General features: G+C 42.8%; 1 long non-coding RNA gene across 4 annotated transcripts in view; it reads right to left on the bottom strand.

Annotated features, from left to right (window-relative positions):
• Positions 1-20683, bottom strand: part of LOC147000987 (uncharacterized) — a 62586-nt gene extending 41903 nt beyond the window's left edge. For all 4 annotated transcript variants that reach the window (XR_015045330.1, XR_015045329.1, XR_015045331.1 and 1 more), the window contains exons 1-5: positions 20588-20683; positions 19558-19648; positions 16920-16968; positions 16252-16335; positions 12893-12946 (exon numbers count right to left, since the gene is read on the bottom strand). This is a non-coding gene — a long non-coding RNA (uncharacterized LOC147000987). The remainder of the gene's footprint in view (positions 1-12892; positions 12947-16251; positions 16336-16919; positions 16969-19557; positions 19649-20587) is intronic.
• Positions 20684-21770: the final 1087 nt, after the last annotated feature.

Genomic DNA, 21770 nt, shown 5'->3' with positions numbered 1-21770 from the left:
ATAACCAGTATCACTACAAAACTGATTTTTTTTCAAAGATTTCTGTTTTTATATGTAAGTATACTGTAGCTGTCTTCAGACATTCCAAAAGAGGGCATCAGATCTTGTCATGGAGGGTTGTGGGCCACCATGCGGTTGCAGGGATTTTAACTCAGGAACTTTGGAAGAGAAGTCAGTGCTCTTAACCACTGAGCCATCTCTCCAGCACCAAACTTGATTCTTTTTAAAGATGAACATGATGCTACTATTTTAAGTTTAAAAGTATTTTTTTTGTTGTTGTTGTTGTCCTGGAACTCACTTTGTAGGCCAGGTTGGCCTCGAACTCAGAAATCTGCCAGCCTCTGCTTCCCAAGTTCTGGGATTAAAGGCGTGTGCCACTATGCCTGGCTCATGCTAGCTCTATGTTTAGAACTATTAGATGTATCTTTTCATAATATTGTAAAACTTTGTAGGGTTTCCGACTTGCATTATATATTTTTCTAAATGCAAGATATATTTTAGAAATATGGCCACTAGACCACTATAATTTATGTGGATTTGTTTTGTGTTCCTTAAGGTAAAAATATATAAGTAAATGTGTAGTGAGGGAGAATTCTGGGAAAAGGAGTAGGAAGGGAAAGAATATGAATAAAATATTGTATGAAAAACTTACAAACAAAACAAAACAAACAATGCTTTGGAAAGTAAAAATAGATGGTCAAATAACATTAACTAAGAGTTCTCTCTGCTATACAGAAAAACAACTGACTGCTGCATATTGAACAGCTAACCAGCTACTTTGCTCACTTCTCAGAGATTTCCTCTCCGCAATTTTCCTATAAGATCTGCTATTGGGATGGACATGTGCTATCCCTGTTCCAGCCCACTTCACACTGAAACTCCATTCCCTGGTGTGATATGGGCTTTGGGACAAAACTGGGTCAAAAGCATTGCAGTAAAACCCTTGTACATAGAAATAGAGAAGAACTTCTATGTGCTCTGTCATCTATGTGTAGTGTATATTTGTGTGATAGGTGTATTTGTGTATGTGTATTGTGGTGTGTGTGTGTATGTGTGTGTGTGTGTATACCTTTCCTTTATTTCCCTCTAACAGATTGGTGTACAAATACAAGAGGTGAATGTGCAAACCAGGAAGGAAGTCCTTACTGCCACCCATTAATGCTGTAGGCAACTCCTTCCTAGTTGCACATGGCCTTGCAGAGGGTCTGAAGTGTATATCCCAGGGAAGACTAGGGGAGGGGAACTCCAACTTACATAGATGTACGTAGAAGACATCAAACTCACTGGGTACTAACTTTTCTGGTGCAGTTTTGCAGGAGGAAACACCCACACCTCTGTGGGTAACCACCACCCTAAGCTCTTTAAGTGAACCCTATACACTCATTGGTTCCCAGACTTGATGCTGTCTGCGTGTGTCACTGGGAGCTGAGGAAGGAGGGTAGATATTAATTCTCCCCAGGGGAAGAAATGCTATTGACACCTAATCTGGTAAACTTTTACTTCTTTTAATATGTCAGGGCAGGAGGTGTCCAGCAGGACCTTACTCTACCATGATATGTGGGTCATTACAGGAGGAGGAATGTCCAGCAGGACCTGACACCTATCCCTGTATTTCAGGTGACACTATCATCAGGGGGTTGTCTAGCAGGTTCTGGTACCTGGCATTGTACATGCCACAGAAGAAGAGATACTGTCCAGCCAGGACTTTTATCTAGAAATCTATTGAGTGTCCTACATGTCTTGAGCTAGCAAATATCTATAGGGTGTTAACAGGGAGGGAGGTGCATGCTCAATACATATATAAGTATCTCGGTTATTAGGCCCTGTTGTATTTCACATGCAACTGCACCGGCCAACAGAGAGCTATGATCAATTCCAGCTGGCAAGCTCTTCCCTGCCACACAAAATATGCTGGTAACCTGGCCTCACCACACCACACTCTCCCACCACAGAACTTGAACTTCTCTCCACAGGACACTTAATATCCAGGCCAAATTCACACAATGTGATGTTGCTGTGTGCAACGCTCTTCTCATTGGTTAGTGAACAGAACACATCATCGGTGCGAGGAAGTGCTATGACTGTTCCACCTGTACACAGCCTATTTCTCAGTGTGGTTCAGCAGATCTCCCTCGGCAGCCTGTTCCAGCACCATAAAGATATGGTTTCTGGTTTTGATTATGTGGAACAGCTTCATTATATTTGGATGCCTATCTCAGTCAAGTTCACTTAGTCATTTTTCTTATCCCCTTCCTGTCTTCTGAAAGTGGCCTACACCTACTTGTTGAGATTCGACAGCTCAGGAAAGTAGCCTTCATCAAGGGTCATGAAGATGAGATGATCTGAAAGGGGCACACTTTTGGAGGACCTACATGTTAGCTTCATTGTTGCCTGCTCTGTATATTTGCCTGAATGTTGCTTGACAATTTCCATCCTAACACCAGCTGACAAAACACTGAGATGAAAACCATGATATTTCTCACAAGAGAAACAGGTCACGAAACAGGATTTACTGCTCTCATTTCGAAAATACATGGAAAAGTGAGAGGGAGTTGAGATGGTTCCATGGTGCACTTCAGGGTCATAGAAAAATAACAGCAAAAACAAAACAAAACAAAACAAAAAACCCTAAAGCAGTAGCAGAACCTAACCAAACAGACCAAAATGAACAATGAAAAAATGCATGGTCCTTGGAAAATCATGTGAAACTAAGGAAGAATTACCACAACTAAAATGAGATGATAGCGAATAAAACTATAGATACTTGGAAGAAATACTGTAGCAGATACAATAAGGCTCTAAGAACCATTAGAACAGATCTAAGAAACTATAGAATAGATAGAGCAAACCTATGACACAATCCCTTGTGAATGAGGGAGAAATGGGTAAATTTCCAATTACATATAAAATGCCTGAATAGATGAGAAAAAGGCAATGAAGAAATATTAATAAACAAATACAAATCAACAAAGTGCCCAAGACCACAAATACTCTTGAATGAAAACTCCCAGGTGTTTAAAGAACACCAAAGTTCCTAAAATAATTACATAAAATGGAAGGGAAGAGACACTTCCCAATGTGTCCCAGAAATCCAATGTTACCCTGTAACCAAGATCAGATAAAGTGAAAATAGGTGGACCTTCAATGGATAGAGTTGGTTACCACCAGACCTGATGACCCAAGTTTTATTTCTCAAGCCCACATGGTGGATTGAGAGATCTGCCTCACGATTTGTCCTCTGATTTTCACATGTGTGCAGACACACATATGCAATTAAAACTACAATAACCAAATACTATGTCAAAATTTCCATGTAAAAATGTGAAAACCTAACAGGACTGCTTGATACTTCACGATAGTTCAACACACATTTAAAAAAATCATATTCATGATCAAGATCACTTCATTCATGAATATAGAATGAGGCTTAAATACACAGATTCTTACATAAAAACATGTGAAGTATAATCAAGACAAAAAAAGTGTGTAGCCTTAAGAATGTCGTTTTGTCTTTTTCCAGAAAGTAGATGGAAGTACGGATACTGCTCCATGTGACAAGCCAAGTCCCTAAGGACAAATGTGCTGTGTCTTTTCTCCTATGCAGAATGTGCATGTTTGGCAGAGCCTGGAAATAAGAGGACATGAAAGAGGGGAGAGTTCTGCTTCTCTAGGGTGTTCCATAGGGCATGTGCTGGCCTGGGGTCTGTGTGTCTCAATCACTACACACTGTCCAGGGAGTGCTGCACAGGGTCCTGGGAGGTTCAGAATCCAGACTCTTGTAGCACCAAGGCGTCCATTAGCCAAACAGTGGGGAGAGAGAGTCAGTGCCTAGGACCCAACCTAAGTGATTCAGACAAGATGAGAAGGCATGGTAAGGGACCCACCTCACTAGCAAGCCTGTTGTGGATGCTCATCTTTTTTCCTCTTAGTGGTAGCTCCTTTCAGCCCACCTCTTTGGGAGGTTGTTCCATCACCACGTGGGTTCACAGAACATAAAGGACAGTGTCACATGAACCTCAGGGCAAAGTCTGTTCCTCCATTGAGAACAACCCTAGAGCCCCTCCCCCACCAAAAAAAAAGGACAGAAACCAAAAACTGAATAGAACAAAGCTCTCCAGAAATCCTCACCACCAGGGTAATTGAAAATGTCAGATACCTTGAGAGCTTGTTTGGAGGCTCTAGCAGGGGAGCGCAGCTACTCCTATACCCTTGACCAAAAACTGGTCCTCCTCTATTCGGGGAAGGTTGTCCTCTTAGACTGAATGTGCAGCTTCGGGAGGGATGCACATGGAGCTGTGAGGGTGGAGGAGGACACCCGCTTACCCAGCCAGATCAGCCAAATCAACCCTGGCGATGTTGCAACCAGATTGCCCTCACATCCGCAGCTCTTGACTCTAGCTGCATATGTATCAAAAGATGGCCTAGTCAGCCATCACTGGAAAGAGAGGCCCATTGGACGCACAAACTTTGTATGCCCCAGTACAGGGGAACGCCAGGGCCAAAAAAAAAAAAAATGGGAATGGGTGGGTAGGGAAGTGGGGGGGGAGGATATGGGGGGCTTTTGGGATAGCATTGGAAATGTAATTGAGGAAAATACGCAATAAAAAAATATAAAGAAAAAAAAAAGAAAATGTCAGACACACTGTCCCCTGAGATAATGCTCTGAAAGAGCTAAAGTGTTTTACACACACACACACACACACACACACACACACACACACACACACACACAACCACACGCACATGCACCTTGCATAATTCAAGAACCAAGATGCAATGGCACTTCTCAGTCAGGAGCAATAAACACTTTGTTCCTATTGGGGGATGCATCTGGAATTCCCTCCAGGCTGGCATAACTTTCTGTCTGACCCTCAGGCCTGGGAACACAGTAGAGTTAATGTGTATGCACTAACCAGTGCAGCAGGACCTGTCACTATGTCCTCAGGAGTTTCTTATATCCACATATAAACCTGGGATCACACAAGGTAATCAAAGACTGTTTTCAAAAGACTTGCCCTGGTTTTTAGGTACCCAGAAAGATACTTAGATAAAATGCCCACCCAGGCATCTCCTTCTCTGTGGACTCTGAGGAAAGACTCTCTAACAGGCCTGACTCATAGCCTGGGGCTCTGAGTGTGGGATCTCCAGACCATCACAGTGTCAGCCTGCCTTTCATAGCAGAGAATAGGTGTCCAATGTGTCTATGTTGAGAAGTGGGGATTACTAGGAGACCTGGTTCTTCCTCTACTACTCTTTAATCAATTGTTGAGAGAAATATGAATTCTTTGCTTGTGTGCAAAAGCCTGGGATTCATCAGGAGACATGAACCTGGAAGCAATAGCACCTGGATGCTGTTGTATAGTAGCATTTTGCAACATGTAAGAGCAGAGCCTCCTGGTCCCTTGGCAAGCAAATCTCTGGCACACCTGGCATAACCAGCACGGAAGGCTGGATTCGAATCCACAGCCACACTTTTAGATGAGGAAGTCAGGAGGGAGATGAGTCTGCTACAGGAGGCTAGATACAGACCTGGAATTAAAGAGACCCTGGGTGAGTGCTTCCCCTTCCCTGAACCTGGTTGCTTTTGATAAATTTGGCAGAGAAAGGAAGAGCAGCCTCTTCCAGAGCACTGATGATCATGCCAAGCACAGGACAGTGGGACCCTGCCAACCCAGGGCTGAGAGCTGCGGTTTACACAGAGATATGCCAGCTTTCAGGTCCAGAAGACATGAGATGAGGGTGACCAGAGGCATGGTGATCCCTACACTAGTACACTTCAAGCATGGCTGACAGCCTGGCTCCACTGCAGCCTCCCAGCTGGACTTCCCAGGCCTCTGCTCATGAAGATGAGGGACAGCCAAGAGAAGGCCTGTCCTCTTCCCATGCCAGTTACAATAAACTCGGGCTTGCAGGGAATAGGATTCTTATTTGACACCAACTTAGAGACAGGAATAATCAGCATTTGGATGAGTGCATAGCCTGCTGCAACAGATGTTTAGCCCACCACATCTAGCAGAGCAGCTGACAGCAGGGTGTAGTGGCTGTCCTTCATGCTTCCCATATAAACAACTTCTCTACAAGCTCCTCTCCCTGAACGCACCCAAGGACAGCACCCACCACTTATCAAAGAGCCTCCTGGTCTTTTTTAGTTACTAGTCAGCAAACAAGTCACAGGAATGCTGTTTCCCAAATCCCATCTATGGCAGATGCTCCAGCCAGGCCAGCACTCACCTCCCAACCTCCTCATTCATGACATCCAGACTCATAGAATATGAGAGTAAAGCAGAGGTTGACTTCATTCCACTCTCCTGAGAGAAAAAAGAAGGTGTGTGATTCTTTTTTGTTGTTTTGTTTTTCAAGGCAGGGTTTCTCTGTATACCCCTGGCTGTCCTGGAACTCACTCTGTAGACCAGGCTGGCCTTGAATTCAGAAATCTGCCTTCCTCTGCCTCCCAAGTGCTGGGATTAAAGGCCTGGGCCACACTTCCTGCCAAGGTAGATGATTCTTAAAAGAATCTCCACGAAAGCAGGTTCCATAAACTGAGCTCACATGTCCAGGAAGCCAGCTGTTTAAGGATTGCAGGGGAAATAGAGCTGACCCCACCACTGAAAACTGGTGTTTGCAAAAATGCACAACAGAGCTCACACTTTCAAAAACATTATCTAGAGAAAATTGGTAACTACCCCATACTGCCCCTGCAAAACCCTTTTCCCAATTAATGAACATTAGCTGCAAAACTCCTGCTTTGTGTGCTAGCTAAATCATCTCAGTCTTATATGCCCTGCCATCTTGTAGCAGCTTATACTATCCTAAGCATCCACACGCCCCACCCACAGAATTTATTAGAAATCAGGACCTATTACACACACCACTGGGGGCAGCCAGCAGCCAGGTATTTCATCAGACTCTCATGGACACCTCCATATCAGTACCACATACTGACATGCCTCCATGGCACAGACACAGACTCTTACAGTGTAGTAAAACAGTGCCAGGCTGATGGCATCCAGGAGGGCCTGTTACATAGCAGTATATGATTGATGTGCTGCGTTGAGTATGAAACATTTGAGGTTCAACTTGTCCCCCCTGCAATCCAAAAAAAAAAAAAAAAGCTGGATATAGAGTATTGTTACACACCTCACACCTCACATAAGCATCTAGCTATCAGACCCTCTGGTCTTCTACACATTCTGCAGGCACTGTTAATGAACAGCTCTGGTATAACCACATTCCTTTTGAAAACACTCGACTGGCACTAATGCGTGGCAAGCCACCCCTGATCCTGCACTCACTGATAATTGCTGAACTTCTTCGAAGAACTCTCACTGGACTCTCAAACCTCTAGCTAATGAATAATGACACAGAAACTTATATTTGTTTATTGTAGCTTGGGCCTTATCTTGCTACACCACAACAAGCATGTATAACTTCATTAACCCATTTATTCTAATTCACATGTCTCATAAGCTCATGTTCAGTACATCTGACTTCCTGCATTTCTGGCTGGAAAATCCCTCCCACCTCACATTTCTTCCCACAGTTTCTCTCTCATCCCATAAGTTCCACCATCTGTATTCTGCACAGATATAGCCTTGCAGCACTTTATTAAAGCCAGAGAATGCCTTAGGCTAGTAAGGAGGACAGAGATAACCTACACTCAGTGCACAGAAATGCTACTCCAGTAAAGTCCCAAGAGGGTGTCAGTCCCTCTAGCAGACCCCATCACCACCACAACCCCTGCTGGAAATCATCCCCTGCCTGACAACCCCTCCATGCTGTCCATCACCACGGGGTCTAAGTGTAAGGATGGGTTGCACAATACTCTAGAGCCGGACATACACAACTATGTGCTAGGCTCCAGTGATCTATGCCCTCTAACAAACAAAACATATGGTCTTTGGTGTTAGATCCTCACCATTGCCACCCAAACTACACTGGCCTCCCATGTACTACTGCTGGCCAGCCATGTACTGCCATCCAACCAAAATTGTTAGAAATCAGGCTTTGTTGGACAACAATTCCAGGCTGTCATTTCAAATACAATGACAGGTATTAGAGCCTTCTACACAAATGTTCTTCTTGCACCCCACATAGATCACTAAGCATCATGCCCAACTGAACAATGGGGGTTATGGCCACATATACACATCTAGGTATCAGGCCATGTAGTACTCTTACCGAAAAACACTGTTAGAAGCAGACCTCGCAAGATATCCTCCTCTGTTGAACCCAAAGCCACATGTATTTGGCTGGCCTTGCTGGGCTCACTATCCCTAGACTCTGCAAATTCAAACATACCTCTTGGTATCAGGTCCTCTCCCTCCTTCATCCCAAACCAACATTTACTCTTATGTGTTTTCCCATGATGGCAGTCCTCTGCCATGTTTCAGGTACACATTAGGTTACATGACAACAGTACACACACACACACACACAAAGACTGCTAGGAATCAGGTCCTCCTGGATACTTCCCCTGTCTCTGTCACCACATACACATTGTTATGCACTGGACTCTCTTGGACAACCTTTATCAACCCTCCATACAATGTTACCTTGCCCTATTGGACACTACCCAGCATCCTGTGATAGGAGCAAGGTTTTCTTGAACATGGTCCCTACAACACTGACAACAAAATATTTGTTTTAAAGCCATACTAACTAGACTTAGCACTTTTGCCATCCTTTCTAAAATTACAGGTGTCAGGCCTCCTAGACAACTGTGTCAACTGACAACCTACATATAATTCAAGGTATCAGGCCCTACTGGACACCCTTCTACCACAACTGCCATCCTACTATATAACCCTAAATCTCAGCTGCCACTCACTGCTACAATGTATATACTAACAGGTGTCAGACCATGCCTGGCACAGCCTCAGACCCTGACTGGATACCAGCATAGCTTCACCATCTATAAACTTGTAGGTATCAAGGATCCTTGTCAAACATTCATCCAACATTTCATTGTTTATGTAAAAATGAATCAGAGTATGCATCTCACTTGTGTGAAGATGGTTTTCATCTTTAACAAATAGTAAAGCAATATGCACACAATACTGTTTTCAAACAAATGAAGGATTATTTGAAGTAAATATTTGATGGACACATCAGTATTACAAATAGAGACACAGTTTGGTTCCTGTGAAAATGTTCTCAATTGAAAACTTTGGTCATGAATGGATGAAGTTTAAAGGACCCTTGCTCTTCACCACAAAGACTGACAGCCTCCTGCTGTGTTGGTCACTGAGAATCCTTGATAATCTCATGATGGCCTGGGTGATCCTAACCACTAAAAGATCATGGGCACTGAGGTCCCAGGGTTCCCAAAGTCAGAATATGGTACTAGGTAAATGTCTCAGGAAGACAAACACAGCCCTGAGCTCACCCATACTCAAGTTATAAGATATCCTGGTAGACCACCATCTCTCGTACACTGTCATATATAAGGATTTGTTAGATACCCCACCCTTCTAACATCAAATCCCCAAATAATATTAGTCAGAATGGCTAAGATAAAAAATTCAGGTGACAGCAGATGCTGGTGAGGATGTGGAGAAAGAGGAATACTCCTCCATTGTTGGTGGGATTGCAAGCTTGTACAACCACTCTGGAAATCAGTCTGGCAGTTCCTCAGAAAATTGGATATAGTACTACTGGAGGATCCCACAATACCTCTCCTGGGCCTATATCCAGAAGATGTTCCAACCGGTAAGAAGGACACATGCTCCACTATGTTCATAGCAGCCTTATTTATAATAGCCAGAAGTTGGAAGGAACCCAGATGCCCCTCAACAAAGGAATGGATACAGAAAATGTGGTACATTTACACAATGGAGTAGTACTCAGCTATTAAAAACAATGAATTTATGAAATTCCTAGGCAAATGGATGAACCTGGAGGGCATCATCCTGAGTGAGGTAACCCAATCACAAAAGAACTCTCATGATATGTACTCACTGATAAGTGGATATTAGCCCAGAATCTTAGAATACGCAAGATACAAGACAACAATTTGCAAAACACATGAAACTCAAGAAGAACGAAGACCAAAGTCTGGACACTTTGCCCCTTCTTTGAATTGGGAACAAAACACCCATGGAAGGCGTTACAGAGACAAAGTTTGGAGCTGAGACAAAAGCCTGGACCATCTAGAAACTGCCATACCCAGGGATCCATCCCATAATCAGCCTCCAAACACTGACACCATTGCATATACCAGCAAGATTTTGCTGAAAGGACCCTGATATAGCTGTCTCTTGTGAGGTGATGTCAGTGCCTGGCAAACACAGAAGTGAATGCTCACAGTCAGTTATTGGATGGAACACAGGGCCCCCAATGGAGGAGCTAGAGAATGTACTCAAGGAGCTAAAGGGGTCTGCAACTCTATAGGTGGAACAACAATATGAACTAACCAGTACCCCCAGACCTCCTGTCTCTAGCTGCATATGTAGCAGAAGATGACCTAGTCGGCCATCATTGGGAAGTGAGGCCCCTTGGTCTTGCCAACTTTATATTCCCAAGTACAGGGGAACGCCAGGGCAAAGAAGTGGGAGTCGGTGGGTTATGGAATGAGGTGGGTGGTATGGGGGAATTTTGGGATAGCATTTGAAATGTAAATGAAGAAAATACCTAATAAAAAATATAAAATAAATTCCACTCAATATCCTATCATACACTGTACATAACAGTAAGCAAGATTTCTAAAATGTACATATATTGTTCAGTTCTGATAGCTCTCCTAATAATTATTATTTATTATAGATCACTTCTCATTCTGCCCAATACCTTTTCTCTTCTTGGACTGTTCATGACTAGGTTGTAAAGCATCCAACTTAGAAGTTCATCATTCTTACAAACCTCCTCTCTATGGCAGTTCCAGGACTCAGTGTCTGGATACTTTGTCAATCTAAACTCTAGATTTCTACTCAAAATGGGAGAATATCTGTTTGCAGTATGAATTGTTTTTTAAAAAATTAAGAGAAAAAATAAAATAAAAATAAAAAAATCTTTCCCAACAATAAAATTTCACATGGCTACTCATGTGTCATCAGGGGTGGATTTTGGTATATGGTAAAAAAAAAAAAAAAAAAGAAAAAAAAAGCCTTAATTAGAAAGAATTAAAATATTTTAAATTTATGCGTTGAAGGTTTATAAAAATTCAGAGGTTAGTTGTTAAATAATAATTGACAATATAGGGCTGGAAGGTTATCTCAGCGGTAAAGAGCGCTGACCTTTAAAGATTTCTTAACCTGCTCATGGAAATATGCCACTAGCCTTGGACGACTGCCTCCACTGAATACATCCTTTTAGAATTGTTATAGTTTGATGATTAAAATTAATAATGATGTTACTTGTTCTGTTTGAGATTGTTTCACTGGATACAGTTTCTAAGAGATATTTTTGTGCTATAATATTCCAAATTATTTTTTTGGTATTTGTGATTGTTTCACTCGATACAGTTTCTAAGAGATGTAATGTTTGGTTTTTAATGTATAAAATTCCCTGCTAAAGAGCTGCAATGTACGCTCAGATTCAAACTGCCTCTGTGTTTGTTTCTGTTTGTCACCACCTAATCCTTACCCATGTGGCCTTGAGAACCCACATCCCAGGGACCCCCATACACAGCTGGGGTGGTCCATGACAGTATGCACTCACTGATAAGTGGATATTACCCCAGAATTCAGAACACCCAAGATACAATCCACAGATCACATGAAGCTCAAAAACAAGGAAGACCAAAGTGTGGATACTTCAATCCTTCTTAGAAGGGGATCAAAATACCAGTGGGAGGAGATACTGAGACAAAGCAGAGAACAGAAACTGAAGGAAAGGCCATCCAGAGACTGTCTCATTGGGGATCCATCCCATATAGAGTCACCAAACCCAGACACTATTGTGGATTCCAACGAGTGCTTGCTGACAGGACCCTGATATAGCTGTCTCCTGAGAGGCTCTGCTAGTGCCTGACAAAGAAGTGAATGGTCACAGCCATCCACTGGACTGAGCATAGGGTCCCCAGTGGAGGAGCCAGAGAAAGGACCAAAAGAGCTAAAGGGGTTTGCAGCCCCATAGGAGAAACAACAATATGAACCAACCACTATCACCAGAACTCCCAGGGACTAAACCACCAACCAAAGGGTACCCATGGCTCCAGTTACATATGTAGTAGAGGATGGCCTGGTGGGACATCAATGAGAGGAGAGGCCCTTGATCCTATGACAGCTTGATTCCCCAGTGTATGGTAATGCCAGGACAGAGAAGCAGGAGTGGGTGGGTTAGTGGTGGTGGGGGGGGGATAGAGGGTTTTTCAGAGGGGAAATGAGGAAAGGGGATAAAATTTGAAATGTAAATAAAGAAAATATCTAATAAAGAATTAAAAAACAAAACAAAACAAAACAAGTGGGCCTAGCAGAATGAACTCACACCTCTCCTGTCACTGTACCCTTTTCCTGGGCCTTTCTCAGAGTGGGCACATGAAGGACAGGGGTGTTCGTCTTTTGAAAGCACATTTTACCATGAATTAAATCTGTTCTATAATGTCATATATATTGTTAGGCCCCATTTTGGTCCTGGTTTGGGCCTTGAGGACAAACTTCGAGCCTGGCTCGAATTTTGAGACCTGTCTCACTTACTTCCATATGGTGATGACTCAGCAAGACCTCTTTGGTGATGCCTCTGGCCTACCATTGTTGATGTAGAGTTATGCCATTGGCCCTGTCAGTCACTCCATACCCTCCATCATCCTTCCCCTGCCTCCTACATCATCTTACCCCACCAAAAATCCCCCAATGTTATGAAGTTATATAACTGAGAGGCTGATATCATTAAACTGAGTGTCTGCTTCAACAAGACTCAAGGCTGTGTGTGTTTCTTTTGGTTCATCAACACATACCATCCTCCTCAGCCCTGTAGTGTCGCGCCAGGACCTCTCTTCTCTTGACTGGACCTGCCCAAAAAAGAGCCAGATAGATATAGATAGATGTAGATGTAGATACAGATACAGATACAGATATAGATATAGATGTAGATAGATAACAAAACTATGCGCAAGGGTCTAAATATACCCATAGGTGAAAAGTTCATTGGAGGAAAGGGGAACCAGAAAGCACCTGAGGGGTACTGAGGCTGTCCATCACCATTTTTTGCATCCTGTTTTGACACGAGCTAATGAACCTGGGGTCTAACACTGCACTGTCATTCAATCTTGGCCATCAGTGGACTGAAACCCCTAATTTATGTCCTGTTCTGAAGGCCCTGAGCAGGCCCAACTATTTCCATTTAGGTTCTATTCAGGGGCCTTTTTTGTAGCGCCATCCTGGAACTAGCCTCCTATCTAACATAAGAACAGTGTGTCTTACCTAAGGAAAGCCTGAGTACACAGGCTGGTTAATGTCCTCTAAACACAATCTGTCCACCACAAGAATGGAGGATCCACCCTGGGAAAAGGAGGAAGTAGACTTGGGATTGTCCCTGTTCCAACACACTTCAGCAGTGTAGATGGCTCATCACAGAGAATGGAGCCTTGAGGCATGGGGATGTGCTCAACCATTGGACATGTGCCACGGCACTCCGGTCGAGTCAGCCTGTCAGGCAGGGATGCCTAAAAGCTGCTCATGAGGAAAAAAAGAGTTTCACGGAAGCTCCCTCCTGAAGTCTGGTGAAAGCCAGCTCTCCAGTTGGGTCAGTTTGACAAGCAGAAACTTGGAAGCTGCCCACAAGGAAAAGAGTTTCATGGAAATTCCCTCCTGGAGTCTGGCATTCCCCCTAACCCATAAAATTAATTTTCCACTCCCGCGTTAGTGTAGTGTATGGATCCACGTGCTCTCTATTTAGTATTACCTTATTATAGGTGCCTTTTAAGATTGAATTCTGACATAGCTAAAGCCTCTCCTAGTGTTCCAAGATCCCAGATTACAGCAAGGGAGTTTAACCTATTCAGTAACTAATTAAGCATTACAATAGACAGAGCAATTAGCTAAATTGGTCTGCAGAAAGAGCCTGAGAATCTCACTGAGATAAAAATCTTTACTACAGGCTACATTCCATGGCAAGAGCTAGGTGATATACTCTCCTGATAATGGAGATTCTCAAGACAAGATAAGATTTAGCAAGGCCTAGGAATTTAGGAGTCTGTGACACTACATTATTCTTGAGGCCTGTCAAGAGTTAAAACCCCCTGGTGCTATTAACACTAAAGTGTGAAATTCTTGCCTGGCATTAGGCTGATCCTAGGCAGGGCTGTTAATCTCTATTGTAAACATTTATCTAGTTCCTGCAAATTCCTTTCTTTTGTATCTGGTAAATTTCAGTGTACCTTGTCTTATTGTGATTTGTAGCTCCTGATAATTCGCTGTAATATAAAATAGTCTAATGCTCAAATAGAGATTACATTCAGATTCTACACAACCTCTCCTGTGTGTGTCTGTTTGTCAATAAATCCTACTCTTTGTCCATCTGCTCGAGAGACTCTTTCCACACAGACACAGGGACCCAGAGGGTCTGCGGCACTGGGTCTGCGGCAGACATGAGGCCCTCTCATGTTTCAGGGCCAAGCTGATATCCCTGCCAGAGATGCTTTTACTGGTAATTCTTAACCTGAGGGTCATAACCACTTTGGAGATTGTAGATCAGATATCCTGCATATCAGATATTTACATGATGATTCATAACATTACAATATTTACAGGTTGGAGGTTGCAATGAAGTAATTTTATGGTTGAAGTGTCACCATATCATAAGGAACTGTATCAAAATCTTGCAGAGTCAGGAAATTTGGAAACCACTGGCTTATAGGAAGGAGATGAGGCCAGAAGGCCAAAAGGGCAAGCAACTATATAATGCTGTAGTGTTTTGATCAGTGACTGCTGCTTACACTGAGTGAATTGTACATAGATTCCCAACATTACTTGAACATGAAGTCTATAAGAAACAACTTCAAACTTCAAACGGGTCCATGTGTGCCCTGTGCCCAGGAACTGGCAACAAGTCTCAGTGTTCATTGTGGTGTTCTTAGCTATGGTCTGTGGTATTCTTAGACACACTGCAAGGAAGGCACCTTCTGTAATCTGCTAAAAGGTAATGTCTGTCATTTATGTTTTTAGGGTATGTGCTCCATGAACATAAATTGAATATGCCCAGGAGTGTGGTGCATGCTTAGGAGTTTAGTGAACTCCTATACTGAGCATGCTCAGGACACTAGTGTCTTCCTGCAGGGAGCATATGCAGGGATAGACCCACACTTCTACCCATATGCACAGGCTCATCCTGCTGGAGCAGGATGTGGCTTCCCAAATAGGATGCCAATGCTCTCCTCATCCCCTTCAGGTAATAAATCTTTCTCCTCTCCTCTGTCTCATCTCTGCTTAGTTTCTCTTTCACTCACTACCAGGAGGACCCTTGGTGTTTGTCTTGCATTTAGACAATCAGTGTAGTCCACACAACAGGCATCTGCCATGCTGCTCTCTAAATTTCTTCTACATCAGTGACATGACCTGCTGGGCCTACTCAGTTGTGCCTACTTCAGGACAGTGAAATCCCTTTAGGGATAGAGAGTTGGTGGTGGACTTTCCCCTCATATGCACATTAACAGTGTCCGGGGTAGGGAACGGGAATATGGATGGTCATTCCTCAAGTTGTCCCATCCAGGGGACAGGTGCCAAGGTACGTTCATCTCTCAAGGCTCAGCTGAAACACTTTCCCATACTGTTCAGGAATTTTGTTGCAGCTTCAGGAGGAAAAGAGAAGACATGACTGTTCAGCCTAATAATTGTGCAATGGAGGACCAGCAGCGTAAACCTGCCAACACACACACAAACAAACACAAACGCTGCTAGCTATGATACCATGAGGATGCTGCTCCCCTATGCTGCTAGGAATGGAACTATGAAAGAAGGAGGGAAGGCTTGTCAGAAGATGCATAACAAATCCTGAAACACAACAGTAAAGTAGCAGAGGATGGAAGTGTGCATCAGGATTCCCAGTATGTTCTGAGAAATGGCAGAGGATGTTAGTTAGCTACAGGGATCAAGGGAATCCAATAGGCTCTGATATACTAGTGTACATGGGACAAGCTGGGCAGCTGGGCAAAGGCTGGATACCTAGAGTTCCTATGGGAAAACAGCAGGGCAGTGTCCACCATGGCTTGACAATGTGTGCAGAAGGAAATGACTGGGTAAAGTGGAGCATGCCTCCCTAGGTCCTGTCCCTCCACACTTTGTGTAATGGGTATGTCCAGTAGGACCTGACACTTACACAGCACGGTGGTGGCAGGAGGCTCCTGATTCTTCAGAGTGCCTTGAGTTTGGTAGTTGAATTCCTAACAAGTCCAAATCTTAGCTGTGAACACAGGAGGTTAGGAACATCAGGGTCTGATACCTAGCAATGTATGTGAGGTAGGGGGGGTCTCACAGGGTATAAGACTTAGTATTGTATGTGGAGTGAGGTACAGTGGATTTACCAGCATAGACTGAAACATATCAGCATCTTTATGAGTGATGGGGTCAGGGAGGGAATGTGTCCAGAAGGATCGGATATAAAACCCAATACCCAATAGTGCGGCTAGGGTTCCAGCAGCATCAGTTTTATGACAGTATATATAGGGCTCTAAGTGTAGGTCAGCAGGGCATGCAATCTACCAGTTTTTTGGGGGTAGGGCCCATTAGGTCCTGAGTTATGGAAGGTTGTATTCATCCAGGTATATGCAGCTGACGTTGATAGCTTCCAGTGTATATGGTGTATCTGTGAGGGAGGTGTCAACAAGGATTGATACCTAGAAGTTTATATTATCCACTCTCCCATGCTGCTGCCCCAAATACAATGATAATTTTCAGACAGGATTGGACACACTCATCTAGAACCCATGTGATGTTTAAGGTGTCAGGACTCAAAGGACAACACACCAGAGTGGCTACACCACTTACTATAGCAGATGTCAGATGCTACTGGACCACACCAACTCCCTGCTGCTATCTGAAAAACACAAGCAAGCAATCAGGCCCTACAGCTTGTCCCCTGCTGAAGCCCCACATATAGTGCCATATTGAGATCCTTCTGGACACTCTCCACCATCCACATGACACACACTGAGGTTTGAAGCCCTCTAGGACATCCCCTCCACTATCACAAACTACTGCTAGGCCCTAGATCCTGCTGCACTCGCCTTTCCCCTTTCCCACAGCCCTAAATACACTGCTTTTATCACTCCATGCTGGGTGCCCACACACACAGTGCTATTTACAGGCAAGGATGTCCATTCAGGCAAGGATGGACAACTAAAGCCACCTTCCCACATAGCATTCAGGTGTCTAGGCCCTCCTAAACACATCTTCCCTGAGGATACCACTCCACACACAGTGCTAGCTACCTGACATTACTAGAAATCCCATTGACACTGCCACACAGCTTGGCCTAGCGGACAGCGTGCTGGCTTGGTACACACACAGACTCTTGAGGGCAAGCCCATCAAGACTGATGTCCTAAGTATACCCAGGAGGTCCTATTGGTCTTAATTACCAACAAAAACAATGGAAAACATACATACACATGGACAACACTCAATTCAATAACAACTTGGTCAAGGAAGAAATAAAGAAAAAATTAAAATCTTTTTAGAATGCAGAGAAAATGAAGACACATCATACCCAAACTTATAGGACACAATGAAAGCTTTCCTAAGAGGAAAACTCAACGCTCTGAGTGCCTCACAAAAGAAACTGGAGAGAGCTTACACTAGCAGCTTGACAGCACACCAGAAAGCTCTAGAACAAACAGAAGCAAATACACCCAAGAGGAGTCGATGGCAGAAAATAGTCAAACTCAGGGCTGAAATCAACCAAAAAGAAACAAAGAGAACTTTACAACAATCAATGAAACCAGGAGGTGGTTCTTTGAAAAAATCAACAACATAGATAAACTCTTAGCCAGACTAACCAGAGGGCACAGAGACAGAATCCAAATTAATAAAATCAGAAATGAAAAGGGAGACATAGTGAAATATATCTTAAAATAATTATTCTATTTGTGGAATATTAACAGTTGGAAATATTAAAATCATGTTTTACAAACATCATGGAATTATTATTGGTAATTTTTGATCACTGTGCTTGAAATTAGCATTTGCTTAATGTTTAACATCAAAGTCTTTTTTCCATTTTAAAATTTTTAAACAACGTTTACTGATGAAATAATTTCTCTCCTAGAAACACTAATAATCTTTTTAAAGTAAACTTATAGTTAGACTCTGTACACAGACATATAGTGTGTTTTCAATACCTATGTCAGGTGGTATCATATAAAGACTTTTGAATATATTTTTAATGATTCATTTTTCATATTTTATGCTCTTATACTATGCTTAATTCCTAAGGAATATTTTGTATGTTTTGAAACCATTTAGTATTCAACATTAGATATAGGATCCTCAGATACGGGCAGTATTAGATGTTCATCAATGATATTTTTAGGGGAAGGAAGGCTATGAATATAAAAGTTGAACAAAATTTTTATATTTGATTCTCTAAAATACTCATTATTTATATGTTTAATGTATATAACACATTCAAGTCATAAAAATTTTTAAGATTAAAAAAAAAAAAAAAGGAAAAGAGCAACAAACACAACCCCAAACCAGTAGCTGATAAAACAGGCTGAAAATGAGAGCTGAGACTTACTAAACAGAAAATAATGAACATTGAAAAAAACATCCACGTCCTTGGAAAGGAGAGAAACTGAGGAAGCATTCCCAAATCTAAGGAGAGAAGATACAGAGTAAAACTAGAGACAAATGACTGTGATACAGTAGCAGATACAGCAAGGCTCTAACAACCTTTAGAACAGGGCTGGAGAGATGGCTTGGGCTTTAAGAGCACTGACTGATCTTTGAGAGGTCCAGAGTTTAATTCCCAGCAACCACATGGTAGCTCACAACCACCTGTAATGGGATCTGATGCCCTCTTCTGGTGTGTCTGAGGACAGCAACAGTGTACTAACTCACCACAAAAAAAATGTATAGATATTAAAAAGAAAAAAAAAAGAACCATTAGAACATATCTAAAAATCTTTGAAACAGATATAGGAAACCTATACTGCAACCAATTTTGAAACATGAATAAATGGGCAAATTTCAAAATACATATAAAATGCTTGAATAGATCAATAACAAGCAATAAAATTAAAACATTAACTGGAAAAAATCAACAAAATCCAAGGTTTGACATATTCATAAATGAATTCTATCAGACTTTTAAAGAACACCAATGTTCCTAAGATAATTCCATGAAATAAAAGGGAAGGGACACTTTCCACTGTGTTCCAGAAAGCCAATGTTACCCTGTAACCAAAACCAGACAAACCGAACGATTGCTGCTTCCATGCATAGAGCTGCTTACAACCAGACCAGATGATCCAAGTTTTGTTTCTGGAGCCCACATGGTGGAATGAGAGAACTGGCCTCACAATTTGTCCTCTGTCCTTCCCATGTGGGCAGACACACACAAACAATTAAAACCAGAGTAAACCAAACACTATTACCAATATTTTCATGTAAAAGATGTAACAAACCTTAACGAGAGTCTGTGATACTTCACGATAAACAACACATTTATAAGCTCATGTTCATGAATGTCAGTTCATTAACGAATATAAGGTGAGTCTGAAATACACAAATCCATAAATAAAATCATGTGAAGAGTGTACGAGATAAAAAAAGGACCTAGCCTTAAGAATAAAAAGTGTCAGCCAGGTGTGGTGGCATATGTCTTTAATCTGATTGCACCTGGGAGGCAGAGGCAGGCATATTTCTGAGTTCAAGGCCAGCCTACAGAGTGAGTTCCAGGACAACCAGGACTACATAGAGTAAACCCTCTCTTGAAAACCAACAAACAAACAAAAAGAAAGAATGAAAAGTGTCGTTTCCACAAAATAGGTAGAACTAAGGATAATGCTTCATGTGACAAGCCAAGTCTCTGAAGACAACTGTGCTTGTTCTCATTTCTATTCATAATGTGCCCGTGTTGGTGGATCCTGGACATAAAAGGGGGACAGGAAAGAGGGGCAAGGCTCTGCTTCCCTGTGATGGTCCACAGGATTTGTGCTAGACAGGAGCTTGCTTGTCTCAGCCACCACGAACTGTCCAGGGAGTGCTGCACAGAGTCTTGGGAGGTTCAGAATCTATATTCTGCAGCCCCAAGGACTCCAATAGCCAGGCAGTGCAAAGAAAGGTTCAGTGCCTACTACACAACCAAAGTGGTTCTGACAAGGTGAGAAGGCAGGTTAGGGAATAACATCATTAGCAGGACTAGAAAAACTAGCCGGTACTGGTGGCGCAGGCGGGTAGGATTTGCTGAAGGAGGCAGAGTCAGGAGGATCTGGAGTTCGAGGACAGCCTGGTCTACACATTTAAAAAGCCGGGCGTTGGTGGCACACACCTTTAATCCCAGCACTCGGGAGGCAGAGGCAGGCGGATTTCTGAGTTCGGGGCCAGCCTGGTCTACAGAGTGAGTTCCAGGACAGCCAGGGCTACACAGAAAAACCCTGTCTCGAAAAACAAAACAAAACAAAAAAACAAAAAAAAAGAAAAACTAGGCTGTACCTGGGTGCTGGGGGAGTAGACAGGAGCAGCTCTCCTGAAATGATGCTTGAGCACACTGTCTCTGCCTCTGTAACCCCGGAGTGAAAACTTAACCTCAGTTAGAACAGGTCAGTTAGCAACTGTCTCAACAACCACGCACCAACTGTAACTCCTGGTCAAGACCTAATTGGTCACATGTCCAGAACTTGGCCAATCAGACTGGCTAGCGAACCAGGACTCTCCTGATTGGTCATACTGAGGTCATGTGACTCCTGTATGCACATGAGAAGGTAAATGTCCCTACCACAAGCAGACAGTCTTATTACAGCAGGGTTAAGGAGAGAGGCTTTGCATGCTCTGTGCTTCCTTTCCAGGACTGTGCCAGCTAGGATGCACCTCCCCATCCCATTGCCTCTGGCCACAGGAGAGCTGGCTCACTATTGCATTTCCTTTCTCAGGTCCCGAAATACAGACCTATTTCTGAAGAGCAGATTTTCAGTTTACTCTCAGCTGTGGGTCATCCCTGAGTACAAAAGCCTTCAGTTATGTATTCAGTCAGTGATCCTTTACCTTTCACTAGGGATCACCTACTGGGTCCGGAGGGCAACAAGACTGAAGGAATTCCTGTTTTCAAAAAACTCACAGTATAAAAGAAAAAGTGTGACACATTTAAACAGTGTCTATGTCTACAGTGTGTACTGGGCTTTGCCTCAGAGAGGGGGCTCTTAATGCCTGCCATGCCATGTGTGCTAATACCATTAACAAGTGAACTCCAAAGATTTATCATTAAATAGTCATGGCTTGTCATACTTGATTTTGCTCTCAAAGTGTCTCAAAATTAAATGTTATTTTCCACTGCCTTTTCTGATCATTCATTGCACTGCTTTAGTGATGGATAATTTTAATCCAGAGATTTTCACATGATAATGTTGCCTTGATTGAAGGCTTTGCCCACACTTTGAAAGACCCTTTCCCAGATATATAACTCTTAAAGCAGTCTTGTTGTTCTGTGATGCCTGACTCCATTGTCTGTTATGTAAATGATTCATGCTCCATATGTCAGTCGAGACTCAGCAGAAAGACAATCTCTCACCCTTGGAAGGCCTGAACCCAGAAATGAAGCTGCTATTGTTGATTGCAGAGAATACTGGCAAAGTATTGGTAGGGAGTCATTCATGGCCCAGTACTTAGGAATGTATTTGAC

Source organism: Mus caroli, unplaced genomic scaffold (genome assembly GCF_978045245.1).
Source record: "Mus caroli unplaced genomic scaffold, Mus_caroli_1 scaffold_15, whole genome shotgun sequence".
Classification (NCBI taxonomy): domain Eukaryota; kingdom Metazoa; phylum Chordata; class Mammalia; order Rodentia; family Muridae; genus Mus; species Mus caroli.
This window is presented reverse-complemented; position numbering and strand designations above follow the sequence as displayed.